Here is a 13,471-nt window from a genome sequence, read left to right as displayed (position 1 = left end):
TAACTGAGAAAAAAATAGTTGTAGGTTAACCTTCAAAGGAAGAAGCCTCAAAATACTCCCAAGGAAACCATAATAGGCATGAGAGGGCTCAGTGGTAAAACCAGAAGGACCAACGGTCTATTTAATAATAACATAATCAAATCTTCTGGTATGCAAGAACATTTTGAGTTCATTCTGTTCCTGACATGTTATGGTTTAAATTTTTGTTGATCATGATAAAAAAAAACAACCCTGTCTGCTGTTTATTTTTAGAGATTTACTGTAAGCAGATTTAAAACATAGAAAGTCTAAATTCAGCTATGATTCGGCCTCCAGTCAGGCAGTAAAAACAGTTTCACAATAACATTCTTAGAAAACCACTAATAATCCACTTCAGGGTTTGATACTCTTTTTTTCCCCCAACAGGGAAGTCAGGAGAAAGAGTTAATTCTCACACTCATCTATAGTTCCATTGATGCAAACAGAGAAATTTTCAGTTTCATTGTGTGTCTACTACTTTGGTTTTTCATTTTCTGTGTCATAGTTTTACATAAATCTGAAAGATCTTATCATGTGCACACATGAATGCATAAATATACGTAAGTCTGTCTGTGAGTCAGACCTGCAGTTAATACAAGATGTTTTGGTTCAAAACTAAAACATCTTGGACAAGAGATGTCCAAATTCCCTTGAATTTAGGGAACTAAAATGTGAGGTTGTTGGAACATAAAGTAAAAACTAATATGCAATGAAGAGATAAATTATAACAATCTTGTATAAATACAGCTCCAATTAACCCCACACGTGATTTTAAGGCAGTTTATAGTACAAGGAGATCAAATTTCAGTTCAAATTACATAGAATCGCTATAATAAAGCGTTCAATAATTTCATTTTATGCATTTCACACCAAATACATGAACAGATTCAGACCCAAATACATAAAATCCAGTTTAATCCAAACTATGATCCAGGTGATCATGTGAAACCAATTATCTGTCAATTGCCGAACTAATTGTGCCAAGTTGTTCAATTTCTAGCAATTCCTCAACCGGAGTAAGCATGTGGGGACAGAGGAGAGCATCAACTGCCTTTTAACGTAAAGCAAAGCTCAACATGACTACGGGGATTCAGAGGACAGAAAAGTAGCAGTACCAGTTCAAGATGACCTTATATGAGAAATAAAACGAAGACTACACAAAGTTAAAAGCAGCATAAGCTCCAGGAAAGACTCAATTTAGGAACGAGATACTGCTAAACCCAGCAAACTATGCTTTGGTAGAAAAAAATCAAGGGAAGCAAAATCTCTATCAGTGGTTTCATCTGAAAGAGACACAGTTAAACAAACGTATTGAGCAAGGAGTTATTTCACGTTGGAAAGATAAAAACAAGGAGAGTACAGAAAGTTAGTGGCCGCAGCAGCAGGGAAAGGGAAATAACTGATTGCAGAAATACTGACCCAGGTGTGTTTTTATAGAAAGGAAAATAAAGAAGGATCCCACATTCAACCGCATCAATACCTCTGACAATACTTCTAAGAAAAAGATAGTTAAACACAAAAACACTGAGCCAGGACTACTTTCTTTGGAAAATAAGCTCTGTAAATAGTTTATTCTACTAAAAAGTCATAATTTAAAAGAAATGTACTAAACTGGGAGTACTTTATAGAAGAAAGAAATACAAAGAGAGTATATCAAGACAATGTTTTAATCTGGGAAAGAAACACAGCAAAGCACCAAACAAATTGTACTTCCTATGAAAGAAATACAAGAGAGAGAGAGAGTACACAGAGCCAATAGCTCCAATATTTCTGTCAACTGTCCCGTACCAGGAAGAAAAACAGCTGAACAAGCAGATCAAGGTGCATTTCCCATGGAATAGTAAAAGTAATTCACATATTTAGTGCCGAACTTTAGAGAAGTAGCTCTTTCAATGTTTGCTAGGGAAAACAACCACAACTTAACAAGGAGGTTTGGAGAACCTTTTAGTTTCTATTGAAAATAAAAGCAGGAGAATGCCCAACCATCAGCGCTTTCATCTGGGATGCAGCTACTTTCAACGAAAAGAACAGAAAAAGATGGAAAACATCAATGGATGTAAATAACTTACAGTTAACGGAGAGCGGCCGAAGAAAACAAAGTGAGTAAAAAGTACTATGCTGACAGTAAAGCTCTTCCGCCCTGTAATATCTGCAGCGTTGGTGGATCAACACGTTATGTTTCTCACTCTTACAGGACAGGGAGTGCTTGTTGAACTGTTGACAGTAGTATTCCATCTTGTGGGTGGCTTTTATTTATTTACAACAAAGCCCGTCCATCCATGACGGCTCTAATGACAGCGATGTGGGTGATGCTGCGTTGCAGCCATAATCTGAGGCCTGATCCCCCGCAGAGTGAATGGTGTAGAACAGAGCTGTCGAGCTGCTGCTCTGCATTCTGGTCACGGCTCGGACGCACGCAGATCTGTCCTGACCGGCCTGCTATGATTAGCTGACCACGGTGCTGTGGTGTTGCGCCCCATTATCATTAAACGGTGCCAGCCGTGAAGCCATACTCTCCTCCCTGCCTCTCTAATTACACCCCCACTGCTGGGCTCCAAGCAATTACACCTGCCGCCAGGTCGCTTCATTGTCCATTAAGCACAGATAACAGACACATCAACAACAAAAACATTGAGTTACTCATTTTGTGCTCAAGAAATACCAGTTTACTATGCAATGGTGTAAAATGGGAAAGCTACTCTAATTATTAATGCTTATGTTGTTCTTTAGGTCCAGAAGGAAAAGATTATCTGAGCTGTTGTCAGGGCCACTGCTCATTTCTGTGCAGTTTAGGTCTTATTTTGTATAACTGGGAAGCAGATTGTCATCACTTGAAGATAAAAGGCCTTGTTGAAGTGGCTTTCTTAAAGCTACGTGAATTCATCCAGGATTAATAAGAAATGTTAAGCTGTTGTAAGTCTAAGAAACAAACACAGAACCTGTCTCCATGCTGCAGAAGAAAGCTACCAGGATTATAACTATGTCTGATTATTTTCATCCAACTAATGAAATATTCTATAGTTTAAAAATATTTATGATTTAGTAGAGCCAGGATGATTATTGAAAACAACTGTACTGCAGATAGAGGTAATCAGGTCAGCAATAATTGTTGTGAGGAGTTAAAACTGTTTTTCACTCTTAAAATTATAAATGTATAAGATAAGATAGATAAGATAAGATAATACTATCCCTTAAGGGGGTTATATATAATTTTGTTTATATCCAGTTTGGAAAAAAATTAAAAGACCACTTAAGGTTTCTCTGATTTTACTTTTTATAAGTGTATGTTTGAGTAAAATAAACATTGTTTTTTTTATTCTATGAACTACTGACAACATGCACAATCAAAAATTTTGTAGTTTTTTTGCAGAAAATGGGAAATGGTCAAAATAACCAAAAAGATGCAGCACTTTCAGACCTCAAATAATGCAAAGAAAACAAGTTCACATTCATTTAGAAACAACAATACTAATGTTTTAACCCAGAAAGAGTTCAGAAATCAGTCAGTGCAGTGGGTCTTGTTCTGGTTTTTCTATTTTTTTTTTTTACTCATGTATGACAAAGTAAAACAATTGCAGAAAATAAATACTTAATGAATGGTCAGAAGACGGTTGCAATAGCCAATCAGGCTGACCTCACAGGACATAAGACGTGCAAACCTGGAGTGGCGTGTAGTCCTGGAGGTCACGATTGCTGAAGAGCGAGAGTCGAAGCGACAGGAAGGGAGGCAGAGCGAGGTGTTGACTGATGGTCAATTTAGCGAAAACAGGCTGTAGACCTGAAGCATATGGAGAGGAGCTGCTCACAATCTCTAAGAATACAGAGGAGGATTTTGGTTCCAGTTTATTATCACTCTGGGCTGATAAGGGTAAAACCAGGAGAATAATGCAACAGAGAGGCAGGAAAACACAAAAAAGGACATAAAATGAGAGAGGCACAGCCATGATCATTGAGGATATTTTAGAAGAGCATTGCCAGGAACCAACATCAAAAGGCAGAGCCCGGCTACAAACAGATAAGACAAACAGTTAGTCAAAATCTGCATAAGATATTTGCTAGAAATGAACTTACAATACATAAAAATAGCCTCTGCATCGACAGGATCTGTTAGATTCGAAACAGTATGGCCAATAAACAGGCACTAATGAGAAAACCTGTATGTAAGTAGGTTGAAATAAAACAAGCTTAGAAAGCTCCACTGAATCCTATTGCATGACAACCTTGTGAAGATGAAAGCAGTTAAATAAAATTCTCATTTTCACACTCAGACCTTTCAGTAGCAGCAACCTTTAACGCTTAAAGTCCAACAATCAAAGACATGATGTGATTCTGAAACAAAACCCTCACTTCAGGTTAGCTTCTGAGCAGTGAAACGAGGCCAAGAAAACCAAATAAAACTCTTTATGACGTACTGCTTGATAGAAATCTTTTAGAAAAAACACAGACGGCTCACTCTTGTGTTTGCGATCCTGAGCTCCTGAAATGCAAAACTGAAGTGTTGATCCTATTAACGTTTTCCTAAATGCCCATAAAGATAAAGCAAAGGACGGGGGAGGGGGGGAGATGTTTGGTTGTTTGCCTCAGCATAGCTTGCAATAAAATTTTAAATAAATAAATAAACATAAGACAATAAATAACAATTAACACATGTCGTTCAGTATATTGCTAAATATATGGCAATGTACATTTAAAATGCACAGCTCTAGAGACAATGTGTATATATAAAGTATGAAAATAATAATAAATATGATGCAGAAGTCACCTAATAAGACCTTATACAAAATAGATCAAATATTAAGCTGAATGTGTGAAACTGCTGTTTCCTGCAAAGCACAAAATCACAATTCAACTTTAAAGTAGGGAAATAAAAACATTACGATTATTTGGCAACACTTTATTTGAAGGGGTGTGAATAAGACTGACATAACACTGTCATAAACATGACATAACATCTGTCATGAACATGAAGGAGTCTTTATGAATGTTGTCATGAAGTGTCATTCGGTAAATAATGACTTTTAATGCAAAGTTTCTCTAAAAGTTGCATTAATAGTCCATTAAAAATGCCAACTCTGCATTAAATTATAATTTACAAAATCATGCAAAGTTTGCTGGTCCAACTCTCTCCGTGTGTGGCCTTTAGAGAAGAAAACTTCGTATCAACTCTTGGTCCTTTTCTTCCGGCTATCTCTGCTCAAACTCCCCCGTCACCGACTGGCTGTTATCAATGAGAAGACAAAGTATAAAGCATATATTTAGGTTATGCATTTGGTGTGTGTGTGTGTGTGTGTGTGTGTGTGTGTGTGTGTGTGTGTGTGTGTGGTCGCGTCTCTCTTTCTAAAAGCGCGGCTACAGCACCATATCCTCACAAGGTTTCCAGACTTTCCTGGGAGCAGGAGACTCCACATAAATAACACCAAGATTTTGGCTGAGTACATGAAGATAATCAGAGGGCGAAAGGCAAGGGGGAGGGATCTGACACCAGGGGTGGGCGACAGGACAGGAGAGGGAAGTGTTTTTTGCTGATAAAAGAGGGAGAAGGTCGATTGTTCCTGCAGCTTTGGCGATAGCGCTAGAAGTCATTAAGATAAGGAGGATTAGACCCGCCACAGCAGCGTCCCATAGCTGCCACCACCTGAAGGACAGGAGGAGAGTAAAAGACCCCAGTGTGCAGGCGAGGTGCTGCCATTCCAGCTTTCACAGAAAAACTGACTCATTGTAAAGTTTGGGATGATTGAACTTCTTATCATTGTCATTGTAGCTGCACACGAGGGTGAGTCCTTGTAAACGGTGGAGCATTAAACACACGGATTGATGAGGCTGTTTAATTATGTGCTTCTCATCTGTCTCATGTTTCTCAATGATCAATTTGAAGGACTAAATTCTTTCACTTAATCAGTTAATCGTGCAACTTTTAGAGACATTCCTGCTTAATCACAATCAGATGGTTGAATCCCCTCATCAGCTTGATATTCTGCATCTAAAAGTTACTCTAAAGGTCTGGAGTTCGGCACACCTGCAAGGAAGAAAAACAGATTCATATATCATAAAAATGTTTTTTTAAATCACAATTTTAAAGTTTCACTTGAAATTGAATGATTGTATTGGAGGTTTTACACTTATATAATCAAGAATAAACCTATTAGTAAGTACATGAATGTATTTTAATTTAGTACACAAATCAAAATAGGAGCAAGTCAAACAGAAATGAAAGGAGGAAAATGTTAGTTGACTAAAAGTCTGGTCTTATTTTCAGTATCGCTGAATAGTATAATTACTATTATTATAATTATTATTATCAAGTTTTTGTGTATAATTTCCATTTTAAAGCATCTGTGTTGACACCCGTCCACACTGTAAAAATACACAAACCCCACAAAATAAATTTAATTTAATTTAAAGTTTTATTTTAGATTTGAAATTATGGCACTGCAATAACAGATGTATTTATTTTAACGACTTCTACAAGTGGAGGGTCTTTTCTCTGCTTTACAACATAAACATTTGCCAATATTTTGTCTTGGATGCCAGAATCAATAGTAGGCTTTGAAAATAAAAGATCAAGTGACGATAAGTATTTATTTCATCTCACTCTAAGCAAACAGAGAGTAAAAGATACTAATAAACTCTAAGTGGCTTTCATCCCCACTGAAGTGATTTATTTTTCTTTTCGAACATGTCCTTTTCAAATAATTCATCCCACAGGAATCATGCAGTGCCATGCTTGTGTTACGTCTGCAGAGTGAAGGTCCTGGTCACGCTCTGGTCAGCTGTATTTCATCATGTTGCTCCAGCAGACACTTATCTAACACAAGCTGATTCCCAGCACGAAGACGGACACCGGGAAGGATTCCTGGCATGAGGCTTGCCGATGTTAGCCTGGACCTCATTTTAGGGGCTTTTATGCTGGCAGGGTGCTTCATAGCCTGCTCTGCTCTGAGGCCTGTTGCACACAAGCAGTGAATCATCTGAGAGGGAACACACCAGTTAATCAGTGCCTTTGTTTCAGGCTGAGGGAGCACAATGAATGCCACCAAGCTGACACGAAGTGTGTAAGAACAACCAACACTGTCATGTCGCGCAGATCGACGGCCTCAGCAGCCGCCTGTGCTTAATCAGAAAGGCTGCTGCTGCTTCTTCCAAATGCTGAGCCTCTTGATGCCATTGGAAAACTGAACTAAACGATGTAAAGCTGTGGAGGAAACCAATCGGCTTCTCTGTGTGGTTCAACCTGTGGTTCAGATGCAGCTGGTCGTTATGTTGACTGGAAAAAAGAGTTTATGATAAACTGATTCAAACTTTATTTGACAAAATAAAGTTTGCTTATTATAGATTTGAACAGAAAAAAAATCTCGTGAGGTTCCTCAAGGCTCTATTCTCAAACTACTTCTATTTAATATGTACAACTTAATTTGGAGAAGAGAGAAGCTACTATTTTAGTTATCAGTTGTTTTATTACAAATAACAGTTTTTATCTGTCTGTTTACTTTATTTGATCATTTTTTAGTTATCCTCTACTTATTTTATTATTTTTTTGTTCTTTGTTCTGTCATGCTTTTATTTATTTATCTTTTTATTCTTTCTCTCCCTATCAGACTAAATATCAGTGACACTAAGTTAATCAAGCAATATTAGAGAATAGGAAAATCATCATTCAAATGAGAAAATAACTGCAAGATTAAAAGAAAAATGTATATCCTGATATCCTGATTTGTCTTTGTTTTGAGTGTATCCATTTTAATGTTTACCTTCTTGTTTATTTTATTTTTGTTGCTGTTATTTGTTCTGTTAATGTTATATATCAATACTCCTTTTTGCTTTTTTGTTAGTCTGTGATGTTTATTGATCATATGGATCTTTTAATTGTGTCTCCAGTCGTTGAATTTCTGTTTTTAGCCTTTGTTGCACCTGATTTTATAAAGTTGGATTGATTGGACTATTTTTCATTGATTATTTGTTTGATTGGGCTCAAATTTAATTATCAGGTACAAACCATCTCAAACTCCTGGGTTCATGCAGCTCTAGAACCAACTTCCTGAAAACCTGAGAGAGATTGTTGCCTCCTTTAAATCTGGGCATAAAACAATATTGTTTCCTTCAGTTTTCTGATAAAGGCTTTTGTATTTTAGTCGTGTAATGCATGCTTTTATGTACGTCGTTTCCCTAACTTTTCTCTTTTTTTCTGCAACTGAATTTGAATTGCTTGATATCTGAATAGTTCTACACAGTTAAATCCGCTGTGACGTTATTATTATATTTATGAAATATTTCTTTTTGAGAACCAACAGTGGCAAATATTGTCACTTTTCCTTTCAGTGGTTGTCGCAGGCTCGCTGTCAGGTTTTACTGATTCAGCAGCCGCAGCCTCTTAAATACGGCCCATCCAGGTGCATTTTCTTCCCAAACTGTAAATCCCACGTTTGAGAAAAGCCCACAAGTGCCCCGTTGGATTTGGGTTAGGTGAATAAAAGAGCAAAGTCATTGTTTGGTCAGCTTTGAGGTCTTTGGCAGCTCAGCAAGCAGAAGAGCATGTCATTGCATGTGAGGGAACAGCATGAAATTGTTAGATTGAATCCTCATAAATGCAGTTTGACTTGGTGTGAGTTGTCACAATATATAAAAAGCTTATTTTGAACCAAAAAACTATATAATATAATTTTATATTAAAATATAAATCTTATTTTTGTCAAATAATGAAATATTAGGTACATATTGACTCAATATAAGGTGCAGATTCAGTTCAAATGGGGGATAAAGGGTATGAAGAACTTTTAAGAATCTGATTATAATCTGATAATAGCACTAAAAACAGGATAAATACAGTTTTATTTTCTCCTAAATAGAAGAAAAGTGGTGTTTTTGAGCTTCTTTTCATCACCAGCCTCTTTGCTCCTACAGAAAGTTCAATTCCTGCTTGGTTTGAGTTTCATGAACCCAGCGGCTTTGAGATTTCTCTTCTTCTGTAAGCAGCTTCGTCGTTCATAAGCATCAAACCCAACTCTGCAGTGTCACAGGTGAACCTGGAATAGCAGACTGGGACTGTGAAATAAACTCCCTTGTGTACAATGAGCGCGGTAATGGACACGCAGTTTACACAACCCTCTGGGGTCCAAGCATATGGGTTTAAATGTTTCCTGACTTCAACTTCAGATAGCCTCTATAAATAAAAAAGAAATCAGGTTAACACAAACACCAGTATTACTCAACATCCAGGTGAAAATGCCTCTCACCCAGTTTAGATGGAAGAAACCTCAAAGCTCTGCTGAATATTACAAACTCTCTTTCTGTTCTACAGAGCTGCTAAAACCTGTTCATTGCCTATTTAAATCTTTCAGATCATCAAAGAAGAGGTTATCTAATCAGTAACACACTGAGTAAAGGCTGATTTTGTTTATTAAAGGGAGGAGTTGGGTAGTACATTCACTCAATTATATTTACTTCAGTATTTTTACTACACTGTACGTTTTATTTTTACTTGAGTAATTTTATTTTAAAGTATTTCTACTATTACAAGTAAAACTTCTGGATTCTTCACTAAATGAAGAACAAGCATGTTTTAACCAAAAATTCACCGGACACCTGCAGTTTTGTTAACGTTTCAAAAGTTCAAGAAACTGATTTGGAAAAAAAATATTTTGTCTGATTTTATTTTTTGTTGTTTGTATGAATTATTGTCATTTTTGTCTTTAAAATACCAAAACTTCCACTTAGCTTTATATTTTGGTCCGTCTGATGATGTAATTTTTAGATATTAAATGATTGATAATTTGACTTTTTCCCAAATGTTATGCCATCATCAAAAATATTTGATTCTTTCATGCATATTTGAAAAATCTTTGGATTTCCTGTGGCATCCATCATAACTGTTGTGATGATGTGCTGAAGGCGGAGTGTTGGAAAGAGTAGAAGCTTCTTAAAGAGACAGAGGCCCAATTTCAAGGCATCATATTTCAATGTCATGTTTGATATATAGCATTTTTATAACAACTGCAGGTGACGTAGTTGCCACTAGGTGGCTCTTTAAAATAGTTTTTCTTTTGTTTTAGTAGCATAACTTCAATGTTAAAAAGCAAATAATACTAAAAAAGAAGCTTTTTTTTCAATCTAAGCTTTATGTTTCAATTTCATTAGAGTCCGAGATATTTTGAAAAATAATCTGAACTTTGTCTTGATGTGACTCAAAGGCTAAATCAGTTCTGATGTTCATAATTAAAGGAATAAAACAGTAAAAATAAATATTACGTTAGCATTTTTACTGTCAGAGTAATAATTTAATTGATTAATTGTGAAAAACAAGGTGGTGGTGAAAATATACTGTCTTTATCTCTACACTATGCACAGCTTTTATACACATCTAATATAATTGTGTAGGTAGTTATACTTATTAGTGCAAATTTCTCATGTAAGAAAATAACCACAGTCACAGTTTGGTCCTTTAAGCCTCATTTCACATCTTGGTATAATTTTTATGACTTGTTTTTTGGACAAACTCATAATCTTTGATCCTTCATTAACAACTTCCAGACCTTTCTCTTTCTACTCTGACATTTTCTGAGCTGACATTCACGTTTTCTGCCTCCTGCTTTTAGCAAAGTTGCGCAGCCTTCTCCATCAAATACATACAGTAGCATTCATCAACAGTAGCCTAATTAAAAAGCTTTCAAGCCTGTTTTTCGAATCCACTAATCACCAAGACAGTCCCGTAATCGTTAATAGCCTGTATGAACAGAGACGGCCCAACAGCAAATAAATCTCTGACAATTGAAGTCGAGGTTCTCCACTTAAAGGTAATTAGACTCCTTTAAAACGGAGTATATTGGGTGCTCTCAAGTAATATCTAGATGGGAAACGGCAGCTAATGAAGGATTGGATGGCAGCGAAGCAACATGTTTGAAGTTCGATAAAGATCAGGACAAAATGGTGCAGAGGAAACATTATTATGAAGCTGGAAGCACAAAACAAGATGGCAAAAAGGAGAAGAGGGAACAAGAGAAACTACATTTATTTGTATTTAAGTTAAAGCTTTAATAACAAGGACTGGATTGACAAACGGTGGATTTTCTGCTGTAAAAGACTGGAAAGATGGAAAAAGTTTCATTTGAAATCTTTACATTTAAAAACAAACAAAATAAATAAAATATTAAATAAATAATGGCTTCATTAAAATTATTTTGAGAGTAATTTAGGTCCATATTACAACAATAAGTGGATGGTGTGTTTTCATTACCTCAGTGCCTGTGGGATGACTTCACAGTCCAGGAGGGAGAAGACAGAGATGACTTAACCAATTTTTATGCTTGATTACATGTTTCTGTCTTGACCTTTTGTGATCTTTGTAAGTAGAGTCATTTCTTACCTCTGCACTCCAGGAAATGACATAAAGATGTGACTCTGGCATTTAAGTCAACGCTGGTAGGCGTTGAAATGTGATACTTTGTGAAATGAAAACCGTCTTGGGTGAAGACGATGCTACAACACGGTTTTTAAGATGAAATAGCTGCTTTGTAAAGAACCAAAGCTGCTTTATATACATTATAGAACACAATTAAACTCTTATTAACCTTTAGAGTTGCAGTTCTAAATTAAACTGTATATAATGCTGAATAAATTTGTCTAAGTGAGGGAGCAGATTCAGTAAAATAATACTGAGGTCCAGATTGGTTTTCTTGGCTCGTTTATGGAACCGACTCTGGCTTCTGCCCATTTTAGCTCCACAGTTTCTCAGATAAGTAAATCTGGGCAGAACATCAATGTTTGGTTTTTCACTTTGGATTTGAAGAACTCAGCAAATTTTAGGATAAAGAGTCATCAGGAGGTGCTGATCAACCAATCAGAAGAAGGCATGGACAACACTACAGATGTATTACATGACATTCATTAATGCCATTGTTTTTCCCAACCACATTATTGACTAGAGTCCAAAAACGTCAACGCTATCATGCAGCTTCCTGCCTGAAGCTGCATTATTCTTTGGCTTTTAACTCCAGTGAAATTTAATTTTAACTAGTTTTGTTTATTTGTTTATTTTAGAGAAGAAAAGAAAAAAAGAAAAGAAAAGAAAAGAGAAGGAAAGAAAAGGAAAGAAAGGAAAAGAAAAGAAAAGAAAAGAAAAAAAAGAAAAGAAAAGAAAAGAAAAGAAAAAAAGAAAAGAAAAGAAAAGAAAAGAAAAGAAAAGAAAAAATAAGGATAGAAAATACTTTACTGAGCCCCTGGGAAGGGCAGAGGGGGGATTGTGTTTGTCCCAGCACACAATAAAAATTAAAATAAGTAAGTGAATAAAAAATAAAGTAATAATAATACTAATAAGAAAAATGTACAAGAATAAATACATTTTGTAAATTTGCATTATGTTTGTATATTTGTAACTTGAAGATTTGTCCAGCACTTTGTTTCAACTGAGTATGTTTTAAATACTTTACAAACAGATGTTCAAAGCCCAACACATTAACTAATGCTTATTAATAATAAACTAATGGTTATTAGTTAATTAATAATAACTTAATTGCAGACACTGACAGTCATTCAGGAAAACTTATTTTCTGACTACATTTGTGTAAAAGATCATAAAAGCAGATTCAGACCTGCGTGGGATAATAAGGTGAAGACTTGTTAAAGGTAATGTGAGGAAACCTGTTAAAATGAGGTTAAAGGTCACATCTGTACATTCTGTGAACTATCCAGAAGTCATTTTCTTCATAGTTTAATACAATTCCCATTTCTGAAAACATTTAACTCCTCAATGTATGTCGCCCTTTCTGCGAATTCAAGTTGAAATGTTGAAATAATTAAACGCCAGTGTAGACACAATAAATACAAGAGAGGAAGCATTCTCTCTGCCTCATGGAATCCATGAATAAATTATTAACTCAGCGGCAAATCCTGACTCCCCGGTGGGTTCCAGTCCATCAGTTTTGTTAAATGACTGCAGCTTCTCCACTTCCAACATCTCAGAGAGATTCCTCTCTGCTGTATGTTCTGTTTGATCAAGATCAAGTTCTCCCAGTCTTTGCTCTTTAAAGCGCCTGAGGGAGCGACCATGTGCAAAGCATCTGTCAGTTTTTCTACGTTAGCAGCTAATTGGTTTGGTTAATCAGCCTTGAAATGGGGCTTCTGAATCAATAAGGCAAGGCCAGAGTTCACACCCGATCTCCTCGAAGACCAGCTGGATGAGAACGCCACCCAAAATAAAGCGCTCTCGCCCCTCTGTGTTCAGTTTATGAGGATGCTTGTCTTTCCTTTCTGGAAGATTTTTCTGCTCTGCAGCTGCAGACACTCCACAGCAAGAAGAGGAACTGACGCTCACAGCATCCTGTTGACCCCTCGCATATCATAACCGCCTAACGTGCACCTCCTTTATGTTTGTCCTTATCACAGTCATGTAATCACAACCAATCCAGTCCTATCACCTCCCATCTTCCTCCTCCTCCTCCTCCTCCTCCTCCTCCTCCTCCTC

The sequence above is a fragment of the Poecilia latipinna genome, unplaced genomic scaffold, assembly GCF_001443285.1.
Source record: "Poecilia latipinna isolate Pla-1442-1.1 unplaced genomic scaffold, P_latipinna-1.0 Scaffold818, whole genome shotgun sequence".
NCBI classification, from domain to species: Eukaryota; Metazoa; Chordata; class Actinopteri; order Cyprinodontiformes; family Poeciliidae; genus Poecilia; species Poecilia latipinna.
The sequence above is the reverse complement of the archived record's forward strand: the minus strand, read 5'-3'. Positions refer to the sequence as shown.